The following is a 13,956-nucleotide window of genomic DNA, read 5'->3' on the forward strand; positions in this document are numbered from 1 at the left end:
TCGTACGGTGGGTGGTGTAGGCGTGTGTGCATGACAGTATGTGTGTAGTTGTGTGTGCAGGATCATGCATGTGTGGACATGAGCGTGGGTATGTGTGTGCAGGACTGTGTGTATGTGTGTGTGCAGGATTGTGTGTGTGGATGCATGAGCATGTGTGTGCTTGAGTGTGTGCATGTGCATGAGCGACTGTGTGTGCATGTGTGGCCTGTGTGAGAGGTGTGTATGTGTGTCTGTGTGCGCATGAGCAAGTGTGTATGTGTAGGTGTGGCTCATATGAGAGGTGAGTATGTGTGGCTGCCTGGCTTCTGGAGGGGCTGGGAATGTGCGGTCCCTGCCCATCCGGTGCTGGTGCTTTTTGCTGCAGGAACCCCCTTGGTGGTCCTTTGCTGTTCTGCCCTGGGGGCAGGACTGTGGTTATCCGCAGGATGGTTGGCTATCGGGTCTGCTCTGCCCTGCAGGGCTCATGGCTGGACCTGTTCTTCGGTGCTGTCTGTGCCTGCTGACCGGATCGACGCAGTGGGGTGGTGGTGTCCCAGTCTCACTAATCGGTGCACCAAGTGGCAGACTTACATGCACACACATACTTACACACAGACATACACTCTCACTAACAGTAACACATACCATACCTATAGCTACAGATAAACCACACACAAGTAAACTTAGAGACATATATTGGCTGCAGTATCACATGATTGAAAGGTTAACCATATAGCTAGAAGGTAGATTTAGTTTATTATGGCTGATTGGTCTCAGTGTTGCTGTGGTCGGAATGTGTTCATAATTAACATCATGTTCTATTAAATTATATTTACAGATAGAGTATATGTGTAGAGGTAAGTATATTCATGTCTGCAGCTTTATATGTGCAGGTAGTATGTATATGCGTGTATGTATGCATGGGTAGGTAAATATGTATTGTTGATCTGTTCCGATGTATTTATTTATATTTATATATGTATATATATAGATATTTTTTTTCTCTCTCTCTGTTAAGTAATTGTCCTTACTTTGTTTATTGTTATTTCTTTGTATAGGATTGTTGTTGCTTTTTTTTGTCGTTCTAGTTTGTATTGTTGTGTTTTTGCTTGTTGGTATTGTTCTTTGTTTGTATTGTTTGTGTGTGGGTGTCCCAGCAGGTCCAAAAGCGGTCCAACATTCATTTACAAAATAAAGTCTTAGTAGTCATCACGATACAGGACGAGTTCAACAGACTCATCCTGACAAATCAAAATCTGTCTGACACAAAAAGGCATTCAGATGCCCATGCTGATTGCCTCCCTGCTGGAACGGACAAGGGTTAAACTAAAAAAAAAAAAAAAAAAAAATAAAGGACTGACAGGGAGTGTCTGTTTGAGACATATTGTTTACATCAGCTTATGTTGTGAAATATTGGCCTAGTGATCGTGAAAAACAGATTGGTTTAAAAACCACAGTCATTACTCAGCAATTAATGGTGAAACTAGTGTTGAGACTTATGTTATGTTACCATTGACAGAATTAGGAGCCTCCTAGTCTGTGTTACACACCAAATAATAACAAAAGTACATTATGTTTCTAATATGATTGTTGTTGTTTTTTTATTGATTTCAGAGACAGAATATTAAGGTGTGTATCCAATGACACGAGTGAGTGTGCATGCGTTCAGTGAACAGATTATCAGGTTTTTCAGGTCTCAGCCTCATGTTATGGTTACTGTTATGGTTATGGTGACTGGTAGGGGTCGGGAAAGGGACAGCGTTAGGGGATATAGCGCATCGTCTCCACCTATCCATGACCACGGCTCTGCATTTTTGCAAGTAAAGCAAGTTTAAAAAGAGACAGAGAGGGTGTCATACAGGTACATTTTACACTATAGTTTGGACATTCATCCATCATCACTTTTAAAAAATTTTTACCTCACATGGACATGAAAGCAGCTGGTCTACTGCTGTCTTGTTTGTAAAGTTTGATGTATTTCCTACAACAAACTCAAAAGAAAGTTCAATTGGGGTATCAGTGAATGAAAAAATTATTTCTTCAAAAACCTCATAGTTTGTGCAAACAAGCCTTTAATCCTCTGCTCTGTGAGTGTCTTATTTCAGCCGTGCTGATTCAGAGCTAAACCACACCTCCAGAACACAGACTGTCTTGTGAGAACTTTCCCACTGCCTTGTGATTGGCAAGACCGCAGGCATGTTAGAAAAATCCCCTCCCCTTCCAGTGCAGTCACTGTTCATGCTGAACGCGGCGCTAGCAGTTAGCTGCTACATAGCAGTTAGCATTTTGAGTCACAAGAAACAGAGGCAACTGAAAACCTCCTCCACTTAGTGTTGTGTCGGTAACGAATGATTTGTTCGAAATAACTGATCTTTTCAGTTAATGAACTGACTGTGATCACTTCATGAATTGATTCGTTCCTTTCTTAGTTCAGTTGAGCTCAGCAGCGAGCGTGGCGGCTGGGAGTGGAACTGCCGCGTTCTGTGAATCACTCGTGAAGTCGTTCGCCAACGCCATCACTCACTCGTGAATCTTCGGCAAACGACGCCAGCCAACGTACGCCAAGCGGGGAGGGACTAGTAAGAAGATTCACTCATGATCCGCGAACGTACTGACACAGAGAACTGTAGCACAGGAGGATGTGAATCACTCACTCATCATGATTCATGAACACAGAACTTGGGAGGGAGGAGGAGTTTGTCAGGGCAGGAGAGTGCAGCCACTCACTCACTGACACACGAATGTACTGACACAGAGAACTGGAGAACTTTGGCTGAGGATGTGAATCTCGTTCGTGAATGTACTGACACACAGAGAACTGTGGCTGAGGACGTGAATCTCGTTCGTGAATGTACTGACACACAGAGAACTGTGGCTGAGGACGTGAATCTCGTTCGTGAATGTACTGACACACAGAGAGCTGTGGCTGAGGACGTGAATCTCGTTCGTGAATGTACTGACACACAGAGAGCTGTGGCTGAGGACGTGAATCTCGTTCGTGAATGTACTGACACACAGAGAACTGTGGCTGAGGACGTGAATCTCGTTCGCGCTGTCACTCACTCACTGACCCGTGAACGTACTGCACTCAGGGAGGACGTGGGTCATGTAGCAGCACTGGGCTCCTGCTAAGCACTGAACGATTCGATGAACGAATCTTTTGAATGAATCATTTTAATGAACGGATTCTAGGGATTCAGTACACTCAAATGAACTGCCGATCCCATCACTACCTCCACTACCAAGTAGGCCTGTCACGATAACAAATTTTGTCTCAGAAATTATTGCGATAATCGATAATATTGTTGTTCTGAGATAATTTTCATCTAATACAATGATAATGGTATAATAATGCAGGTACACCTTTTCAAAGAGAAATAAACTTTTATTTTTAAAGAATATTTAACACTAGAACACATTAAATTAACAAACAAGCAAAAGCAATAAATAAAATGGGTTAGCTGCACTCTGCTGTGGTAGGCTACGCCAGGAGTGCCGCCTCCCCACACACCATGCGACTGACAAGTGACTGACATGAGGGTTTACTCATCGTTACTCTGGCTTTACACGGCAACGCTCCCGGGTGAAACCGACACAATATTTTATCAGATGTGCCTTTCGTATAGACGGCGACGGCGTTTTTGGGGCTTAAAAACGCAAACAAATGAACACACCCTCCAGAGTGGAAATCTTAAAAACGCATCGCTGTCTGCCAGAAAAATTATCGAGCTAATTTTAATTATCGTACGATTAATTGATTTATTGAATATCGCGACAGGCCTACTACCAAGGCTGCAGCAGCACGTTTCACAAAGGTAAGAATTACTTTTTCTGTGTGCATTTTTCCAACTGTGAGAGGTCAGAGAGATCCAGGGGGCGTCCTCACAAATTTTGAATAGAACGTACGCAAAGATATTCTCAGATTTATAAAACCGTGCGTAGGCCCTGCGCAGAGGCCACAGAGTCCTCTGCTCTCCCCTGTCTTCAACCGAAGAGCTAAACAAGCTGCAAGCAGCAAGAGAACCCTCTCTGCTGATCTCCAAGCAGCCCTGCTCCTAGCAGCCTGTTATCCTCCCATCAGAGGCAGTGACATCAGAGCCTGCCTCAGGATTAACCAAGGATCCAGAGCCAAGTTAGCTCCAACTAGCTCACTTTGTGAGGAGGAACCTGAGCAACAGACACCAGAAACAGAGTCAACCAATCTCATCTACATCTCTGGACCAACAGACAGCACCACAAAAGGACACTTTTGTGTCTTTCAAAGACATTCAAGGTAACGTAGCTGGGCCTAGCATAGCATCAAACTACTTAGCTAACCATAGATGAAATGTTGTATTAAGCTTACTCACTTGGACACAGTAGCCGTGCCCTATTCCAAGGGCTGGACCCTAGGGAGTGTCATATCCTCCGTCGACCGCACACTCCGGAGGACATGGAAGGGAAGCGCTGTGAAGTGAGACAGTCCAGTCTACCTACCCCACTTAGGTCTTCTTCAGGCGGTAGCGTGGTTAGCGTGCCATCGCTAACCGGCAAGCCGTCACCAATTCTTTTCCCAATTCCCAAAGCTTCATCTTTTGAATCCATGGCTCTTCAACTAAATGGTCCAACTCCAACTGTTTTAGTCACTGTCTATCGTCCACCGAAGCCAAATAAGCCACCTTACTCCCCTAACTCCCAGCAATAACTTCACTGTAGTTTTCAAATGGCTCTACAAGTAGTGTATTGTGCTGTCTTGAGCATTTTCAGGTAGTGTCACTGAGTTCTGACCTTTTTTGTTGCATTGAAAACACTGAGAGAACAAAGTGTCATAATGAAAACATGTCAAAGCCGTTTGACTATCTTGTTCATAAACAATGGTGTCAAGACTTCTCATTTTGATGACACTGGCAGTTTCATTGACATGAATACTTGCTTCTGAGGAATGGACTATCCATTTTGAGCTTGAGCAATTGACATGCTTTTGCAGGTTATCCACTAGGTTTTGCAGTTTGCACTAATTGTTTTGAGAAATGCACTGACTGCTGTGCAAAAGTTAATAGTGATGTGAGAAAGGCACCAAAGAGACTGAGAAAAACTTTTGTTTTTGAAATAAGGAAGACTTTATAAAAGACCTGGCTGCAGAGGCTCGAACTGCATCTAAACGATGTCCCTTTCCCGACCCCTACCCGTCACCATAACCATAACAGTAACCGTAACATGAGGCAGAGACCTGAAAAACCTGATAATCTGTTCACTGAACGCATGCACACTCACTCGTGTCATTGGATATACATCTTAATATTCTGTCTCTGAAATCAATAAAAAAACAACAACAATCATATTAGAAACATAATGTACTTTTGTTATTATTTGGTGTGTAACACAGACTATGAGGCTCCTAATTCTGTCAATGGTAACATAACATAAGTCTCAACACTAGTTTCACCACTAATTGCTGAGTAATGACTGTGGTTTTTAAACCAATCTGTTTTTCACGATCACTAGGCCAATATTTCACAACATAAGCTGATGTAAACATTATGTCTCAAACATCTATTCAGTTGCTAATGAATTTGCCTTCCTTTTTTTAATAGATAAATTCTTCTTATGATTTGCTTTCTTCAAAAATCTTTTCCACCAGGAGTCAAAAACAAAACAAACGGTTTAAACCGGTTGGAATACAACAAGCTGTATTCAGGCACGTCTTAGACATGTGCCACTCATATTCAGAACTGAAATACAGGACATACTGGTACACTATAGACATTCCTAAAGGAATGGCTCATGTTTTTATAACTTGTTGAGGGGTTCTCAGCCACCCAGTTTGAAGGTCTTACGAGATGCTGGGAGAGAGAGCTAAGGGAAGAAATATCTGGTGAAGTGTGGGGGGAAATTATTGGTTCATGGTTCAAAGTATCAAGGAAAGTGCAGAGCAGGGGTCGCGTTAACCCAATCTGAGGGCCATCCGTCATTTTCACAGATTGCAATTCACACCCCTGACCACTTGGTGGCGAAGAGCATATTACAGTAATTGGATCTTGTAGAAGAAGAAAAGTAGAAAAGAAGAAAAATGTCACAGCAGTTGAGTGTCAGAAGTTTCTTTAAAAAGCCCAATAACGATGTTGATAAAAGAGGTGAAAAAAGAGGGATAGATGCAGATGAAGATGAAGGACAAACTCAGCCCTTGGCCTCGGCGGAGCGAGGAAGCAGCAGCAAGGAGGTGAGGCGGGAGTACAGAGTTCAGTGGGAGCGGGAGTTCTCCTGGCTGAGGACGGTGCTGACAGCGCGTTAAAGAGATATGGACAGGAGGCTTTGGAGCGCGTCTGTGACTCGCTCATATATCCACTATTCATTGTTCATATGTAGCTATTGGGGCCACACAGTCAGATGTTTTTGTTAGAAAAAATTACATATTCTTCATATTCTGCTTGATGTGTGTATCCACGGTGTAGATTATTTGTTCAGCTTTTTTGGACTGAATATTAATTAAAAATGAATTAAAATTAAATGCAATTGAATATTTATTATCATTTAAAAAATTAAAGTGACCGGTAAAAATAGCTTTTGGATTTTTATGACTCTGTCAGTCAAAATGACAGACAACAAAAAAGTCTAGCACAACCTCTGGTGCAGATGTAACCCCTGTTATGTTGAGGCAGCGTAGTATCAAACAGTAAAATTAGGGTTAACTTTTATTCTAGACCCGATGAGGATACTGCCGATATTTACCAGGCTGATTTCTGGACCAGACCATGTAACATCTACCCCAAAAATTACACTGAACACAGACTGAAGGTTTAAAGGAGTTATATTGGACCCAATATATATATTTTTTTGTCAGCACAGTATATTCAAACGGTAAGTAACTTAAAGTGAATACTGTATATGAAAAAATCAACAGTACCTAAAATGTAACCATTACAAATTGGGTTCACAGTTATTTCAAGTGTCCTTTTGAACCAAAAGAAATTAAAATAACAAAGAAAAAACCTCTGAGATCTCAGGTAATAAAAGTAAATTGTCCCAAAATTTCAAATGAATAGGAAAAAAAATAAAATGAGTGCACTCAGTCCTACCGCCCTCTTAACAAGGAATGTCCAATGGGGAGTATTGCGGGGGGGTGAAGATGGGGATGAAGGTGTGAATGACCGGGGGTTGTGGCAAACAGGATGGAGATGGAGATCGACGAATGGCAGCAGACGAACCAAGGACCCAAGTGAAGGACTCTATAAAAAAAAAACAGCCGGGATTTCTATTGTTTACACAATTCACGTCGTCCTACTCGAACTCGCGGCACACCGATGGTCTCTTCTGTCTCTCTGTCTTCAGTTTCCTGACTTCTGTTAGTTTTTATCAGTTCAACTCTAAGTTTTTTTCCTCTTTCTTCTCTTCTCTTTCGCTACTCACACAAAACACACCAGGCATCGGTCGAGAGGGACTCGCAAAGATTGGTGCTAAGGTGAGATGCATACTCCTGTCAGCTTTTCGCTCACCGAAAACAGCGCCAAACAACTGTTACCTAATTTAAAGAGACAGTAACACATATACAGAATTGTTTATAGGAGAATATATTTTCTGTTCCCCTCTCATGGAAAAATACTAATGAACTTAGATTTTAGAGAATACTTAAAACATGAATACATATACAGATAATTGACTATGAACAACCTGGGGTTTAACTAACCTTGGTTACACCCTCCCCCTCTTACTGCATGAGTCCCTGCATGCACATTAAACCCTACAAGGGACTTGGTAGGGGCTGCTAGACACTGGGGTAATAATAATATCTTGCAGGCTTTCAAAAAATGAGGTCAGGGCAAGGATCAAAGGTTCCCCAGCTCATCGTAGGTGAACTTGTGTGGAACTCGCCTCTCTCAGTTGGAACGTCTGGGTTCTGATAAGTGGCATTCTTGGACAACATTTATGTCCTCTTCAGGCCCTTGAGGGGCGGGGTCATGCTGCTGTCCAGAAGGGACCATCTCACTTTCCTCGTGAACTACTGAGTTGTTTCCACTCCCTTCCTCTTCAAGTGTATCACACTCTGGAATGTCTACAACGACATGATCTGTTGATTGAGCAAAGGGTGGATCTACAGGTTTACTTGACGGGTCAGGACTTGACTGTCTGGATGTGAGTGAGTGCTGTGAGTGAAAGTCAGGAGCGTTTGGATTGAGTGAGGTCAGGGGTTGTCTCGTGGGTATACACTCTATTTCCTGAACAAAAGGTCCCCATGAAGTGATTTGTGGTGGTCCCTCAAAAACACAATCAACCTCCTTTTCATCTGTCAAATCTCCCTCTGCATCACATTCCGCCTGCTGATTCCTCACCTTACTGCTTCTCAAATCCATTTTCCTTGCTTTGTTTAGCTGTGGTCCTTGCTCTGGAGGTTCCTCAACAGGCAGAAACCCACAGGGCAAAAGCAGGTCTCTATGAAGGGTATGGTGCGGCCCACCGCCCTTCTCAGGCTTGACAACATACACAGGACCACCATCGACTTGCTTCACAACAACGTGAACAGGTCGCTCCCACCTGTCGGCCAACTTATGTTTCCCGCGCACACTGACATTCTTCACCAGGACACGGTCACCTTCAGCCAATTCAGCAGCTCTGACTTTGACATCGAACCGCAGCTTGTTCCTCTCTCCTGCTTTCCTGGAACTTTCAGCTGCCAAGGTGTAGCTTTCATGGAGGCGTTGACGCAGGTTCTGCACATATTCCGAATGTGTCTTATGGGTTTCAAACCTCATGAGAGGTTTGGTGCCCAGGATGAGATCGACTGGGAGGGTCGGCTGCCAGCCAAACATCAACTCATATGTCATTCCTCGTACAATTGTACGCATGTACAAGGGGTTTAACGAAATCTCTCCAGTGTTGTTTGTCCTTCTCCTCCAAGGTTCCGAGCATGCTTAACAGGGTCCTATTAAAGCGCTCAACAGGATTCCCTTGGGGATGATAGGCTGTAGTACGGAAGTAGTATATAGACGGGTACTCTTAGTTCCCATACCTGCCACTAGGGGCAAACATATCAATTTAATATAAAACTAATTAATTATGCATAAAATAACATTTAAAAAATTTTAAAAAATGCGCATGCGAGGGGAGGAGTAAGGCGGGGATGCCCCTCCTTTAGGATGTAATGCATCAAATGTTGATACAGGCAGGAGGAGTGTGTGTGTGTGTGTGTGTGTGTGTGTGTGTGTGTGTGTGTGTGTGTGTGTGTGTGTGTGTGTGTGTGTGTGTGTGTGTGTGTGTGTGTGTGTGTGTGTGTGTGTGTGTGTGTGTGTGTGTGTGTGTGTGTGTGTGTGTGTGTGTGTGTGTGTGTGTGTGCTGATGAGCAATGTATGGGGTTTCTCGTCGTTGACTCCCGAAGTAAATTAGCACAAGGCTAATTATGGTGTAATGCATCAAACAGTGACATTAATGCTTTAAACGGACAATGGTCCCTTTTTCACAACCCGTTACAGACAGGATGTATGTGTGTGTGTGTGTGTGTGTGTGTGTGAGAGAGAGAGATAATTTAAAAAAAAAAGAATGAATGCTCTTTAATACTTTCAATCGTATTCACGTATATTACACCTTTATCACCATATCTATTTTTCTGGCCTCACTCTACAGCATACCCTAAAACAATCTACTTCAACACATAAATCCAGTTTTTATTTTCCTCTGCCAATAGGCCCAACATTTCTATCTCCAATGTTCCTATCTAATAGAGTTTATTGTCAAGACTACAGCTATGTACCCTATTCCTAGTTTTGGATACAAATGTAAGCTAAAAGGCTTAAATGTATTTTATTCCAGATCTTATGAGTCAGGGTGTGTGTGTAATTACCCCACCCGTCTGAAATGTGTACCAAACAGGGTTTCTCATTATTGTCCAGCATGGCCGGACAGAGGCAACATTTTGTGAGTCATACTAGCCAGGTCAAAGGTTGCTGGTCTGGCCAGAAAGGCAGGCCGGAGGGGTGTGTGTGTGTGTGAGAGAGAGATGAGACACATTTAAGAAAATAAGCTTTAATACTTTAAATCTTATTCATGTATATTATACTTTTGTCACCATATCTATTTTCTGTCCTCAATCTTACCGCGGTCGCTAAAGCAACGTCCTTCTATATGTACATTCAAGCATGTCTTTTTAAATGTATGGAAAGGAAGGAAGGTTTTTATTCATTCAAGTATATTATACTTTTACCGCCATTTCTATCTTCTATCCTCCCTCTTAATACAGCCACTAAACAAGTCAAGACTTCTGCTTCTCATCTAAAGTGAGAGAGTAAGGAGTTTGTGTGCATGAGTATGATGAGGACTTTTGAAACACAACCCTTGTGAATTCACATTCAAATGTTTCAGATAAACAGTGTTTGATTATATGTATTTGATTGGAAAGTTTCTTTAAAAAAAAAAAGTTTCTACGGAGTTTGTGGAGACTAAATTATCACTTTGGAAGAGTCTTTTTATTTTATTTTAAATGGTCTATTTTAGATAACCTTAAGTGACTTTAAATGTAATTAAATGAAACAGGACACACCCCCATTGAGAGGGAGGGGAATTTTCCTAGTTTTGGATACAAATGTAAGCTCAAAGGCTTAAATGTATTTTATTCCAGATCTTACGAGTCAGGGTGTGTGTGTAATTACCCCACCCGTCTGAAATGTGTACCAAACAGGGTTTCTCATTATTGTCCAGCATGGCCGGACAGAGGCAACATTTTGTGAGTCATACTAGCCAGGTCAAAGGTTGCTGGTCTGGCCAGAAAGGTAGGCCGGAGGGGTGTGTGTGTGTGTGTGAGAGAGAGAGAGAGATGAGACACATTTAAGGACAACCCTAACCCTAACTACCCTACCCTAATTTGTTTTTCAACAGGCAAACACCAATCTACTTGTGAAATCACATTCAAATGTTTCAGATAAACAGTGTTTGACTTTTACAGGGTTGGAGAGTTTTGTATCAACTGATATTCTCTTTAGAGACTAAGGTGGCCCTCAAATAGTGTTTCAGATTAACGGTGTTTGACTATTTGTACATTTTTGGATGAGATTTTTTGTTTTAAACAATCTATTTACAAATAAAATGAAGGGACTTTACGTTTAAATTAAGTAAAGGATATATAACATAAGGAATGTCTGAACTGGCTAGAAAGAGCGGACATCTGTTTATGATAAGGATGTGTGTGATGATCCAAGTGTGAAACTGTGGCCCAAATTAGTGTTTCTCGTCATCAGTGAAATTTTAACACCATAGGTGAGTCTGGCATAGGTATTGTTTGGAAGTTTGTTTCCGACCAGGCAGACCCAGTGACGGTGGACCCATTTACAACACGTTTACGAACAGTGTGTGTGTGTGTGTGTGTGTGTGTGTGTGTGTGTGTGTGTGTGTGTGTGTGTGTGTGTGTGCGTGTTTGTGTGTGTGTGTGTGTGTGTGTGTGTGTGTGTGTGTGTGTGTGTGTGTGTGTGTGTGTGTGTGTGTGTGTGTGAGTGTGTGTGAGAGAGAGATATAATTTAAAAAAAAAGAATGAATGCTCTTTAATACTTTCAATCGTATTCATACATTCATTCATTCATGCATATTATACTTGCTATTTTTGTCCTCGCACTTACCGACTCCACTAAACAATCTACACAAGCATCATCTAGGCACTCTCGCCCCAGGTCACTGCTCCTATCTAAGGGAATTCTTGTAGAGACCACTTCTATGTATCACATTCATAGTATTGGATACAAATGTAAGATAAAAGGGAAGTTTCTTTAAAAATAGTTTGTTTTTACTGATATTCTAAGCTGGCCGGCAGAGAAAGTGATGGTGGACCCATTTATGACCCGTTTACGATCAGACAGTGTATGTGTGTGTGTGTGCATGAGGGTGGGGGGTGGGGGGTTAGAGAGAGAGAGAGAGAGAGAGAGAGAGAGAGAGAGAGAGAGAGAGCGAGAGAGAGAGAGAGAGAGAGAGAGAGAGAGAGAGAGAGAGAGAGAGAGAGAGAGAGAGAGCAAGACATACTTTAATAAGAGATTCTTTACTGCATTCAATCTTATTCATTCAAGTATATTATACTTTTACGGCCATTTCTATTTTCTATTTTCTATCCTCCCTCTTACTACAACCACTAAACAAGTCAAGACTTAAGTGAGAGAGGGAGGAGCACCCAAGTGGTGTGCATGAGTATGATGGGGCCTTTTGAAACACAATTCAAACTATTTAAATGGAGAGAAATGTAGGTTTTTGTGAATAAAGTATTTGTTTTAAAACAGGAAAACACAAGCCCCTTGGAAATTCACATTCAAACGTTTCAGATAAACAGTGTTTGACTATTTGTACATGTTTGGAAAGTTTTTTTTTTACAGAGTATAGTATCTCCTGGTAACGTTTGTAGAGACTAAATACATTTATTCAAAGATAACATTAAGTGACTTTAAATAACATAAACCAATCGATGTATTAAGATGGGTCAATAGAGACACCACCCCCTTGAGAGGAGGAGACAAATAAAAGGCTAGCATAAAAGGCTAGCATTCAGGAGCACATGTCTTGCCAATACCGATCTGACTACCCTAGCATGGAGACTCTACGCCAGAGAAGATTCAACTACATATACAATGACTTGAACCCAGGCAAAACTGAACTATGTTAGCGACGTTCTCTTCCAACATGGCATGCTATCATATAATGAGATGGAGGCGATACGTGGTCTAGTACACACAGCTGAAAAGGCTCGATTCTTGATTGACAGGGCTTGGAGGAAAGGAAACGCTACCAGTAATATGTTAATGGAAACCTGGGACAATTACAAGACCCCAGGAAGTAAACAACAACAACAACAACAACAAACCACCCCAGTCTCCACCGACAATGGCCTACAGCCTAAGCACATACTTCAGATATTGGAGCGTCTCACCAGCATCGAGCTCGAGTTCCTCAAATTGTACATGCAGATTACGCATGGTCAAGGAGCCATTCCTAATGCTGACATTGATGCGACGGATAGACTGAAACTAGCAGACGCCATCTCAGCACACTACAAAGATGAATCCAAGGAAGCCTTGACGGGCCTGCTGGGGAAAATCAATCGCAATGACCTGATCGAAGAAGTCGCTACCTTAGCCGTCACTTCAAGCAATTCAGGACACTCGAATACCTATGCATGCCTATGCATGAAAAAGAAAGGGTAATGTTGGTAGACTTTGTGTATCTCGACAATAAAAAAATAACTTGACTGATAGCCTACTATTTGATGTGGTAATGCTGTGTAGAGAAATCACTAGTGATAAACAGTTACAAACACTAGCACAGTTGTCAATGGTGATTTGCTACCCAAACAGGGCAGTGTGTGTGGCAGTTAAGCACATTCTTATTCCCAGAAAAAGTGGTAAAACCTGAACAAAGACCAGTGTCGTTCATGCATTGAGTTCAAGAATGTCCTAAGATTTGGAGTGAAAAACAACCTTAAACAATAAATCTAGGTAAAGACGAAGTACACTATGTATAAGTTGATGTTTTTGGTGTGTGTTGCTGTTGATTAGGCTGTACATGGCATAGATGTTACAAGATGTTTTCTCAAATTAGAAAGACAAACAGACCGTGATAGACAACCATGAGGCGTTTGGTACTTAACGCGGATGTAAAATCTATTTTCGTTGATGATTTAAACTGTTTTCCTCCAAACAATGATGAATTTCACAGGGGTCATGTAGCATGCTTCTGTACCTTTAGTACAGATTTATGTGTTTCGATGTTAAACAGAAAGCCAAATGTTAAAAATGTAATGCAGTATCTGCATTACTACTTTATAAAATCCTATTTCTTCTTTTGAGTTCAAAATCAAAAACAAACAAAAAAAAAACTGTTTAATGTGTCAGATATAACAACTCACTAAACACGTTCATTCTTATAACAAAAGCGATGGTGGGGGAAAATGACAAATATACTATCACCTGAAAAATGCAGAAGGATATGGGGGTATACATAAGCTAAAAGAGGAGGGGGGTTTGAAAATACCTGTATTTT

This window comes from Microchirus variegatus (assembly GCF_963457635.1).
Source record: "Microchirus variegatus genome assembly, chromosome: 13".
Taxonomy (NCBI): domain Eukaryota; kingdom Metazoa; phylum Chordata; class Actinopteri; order Pleuronectiformes; family Soleidae; genus Microchirus; species Microchirus variegatus.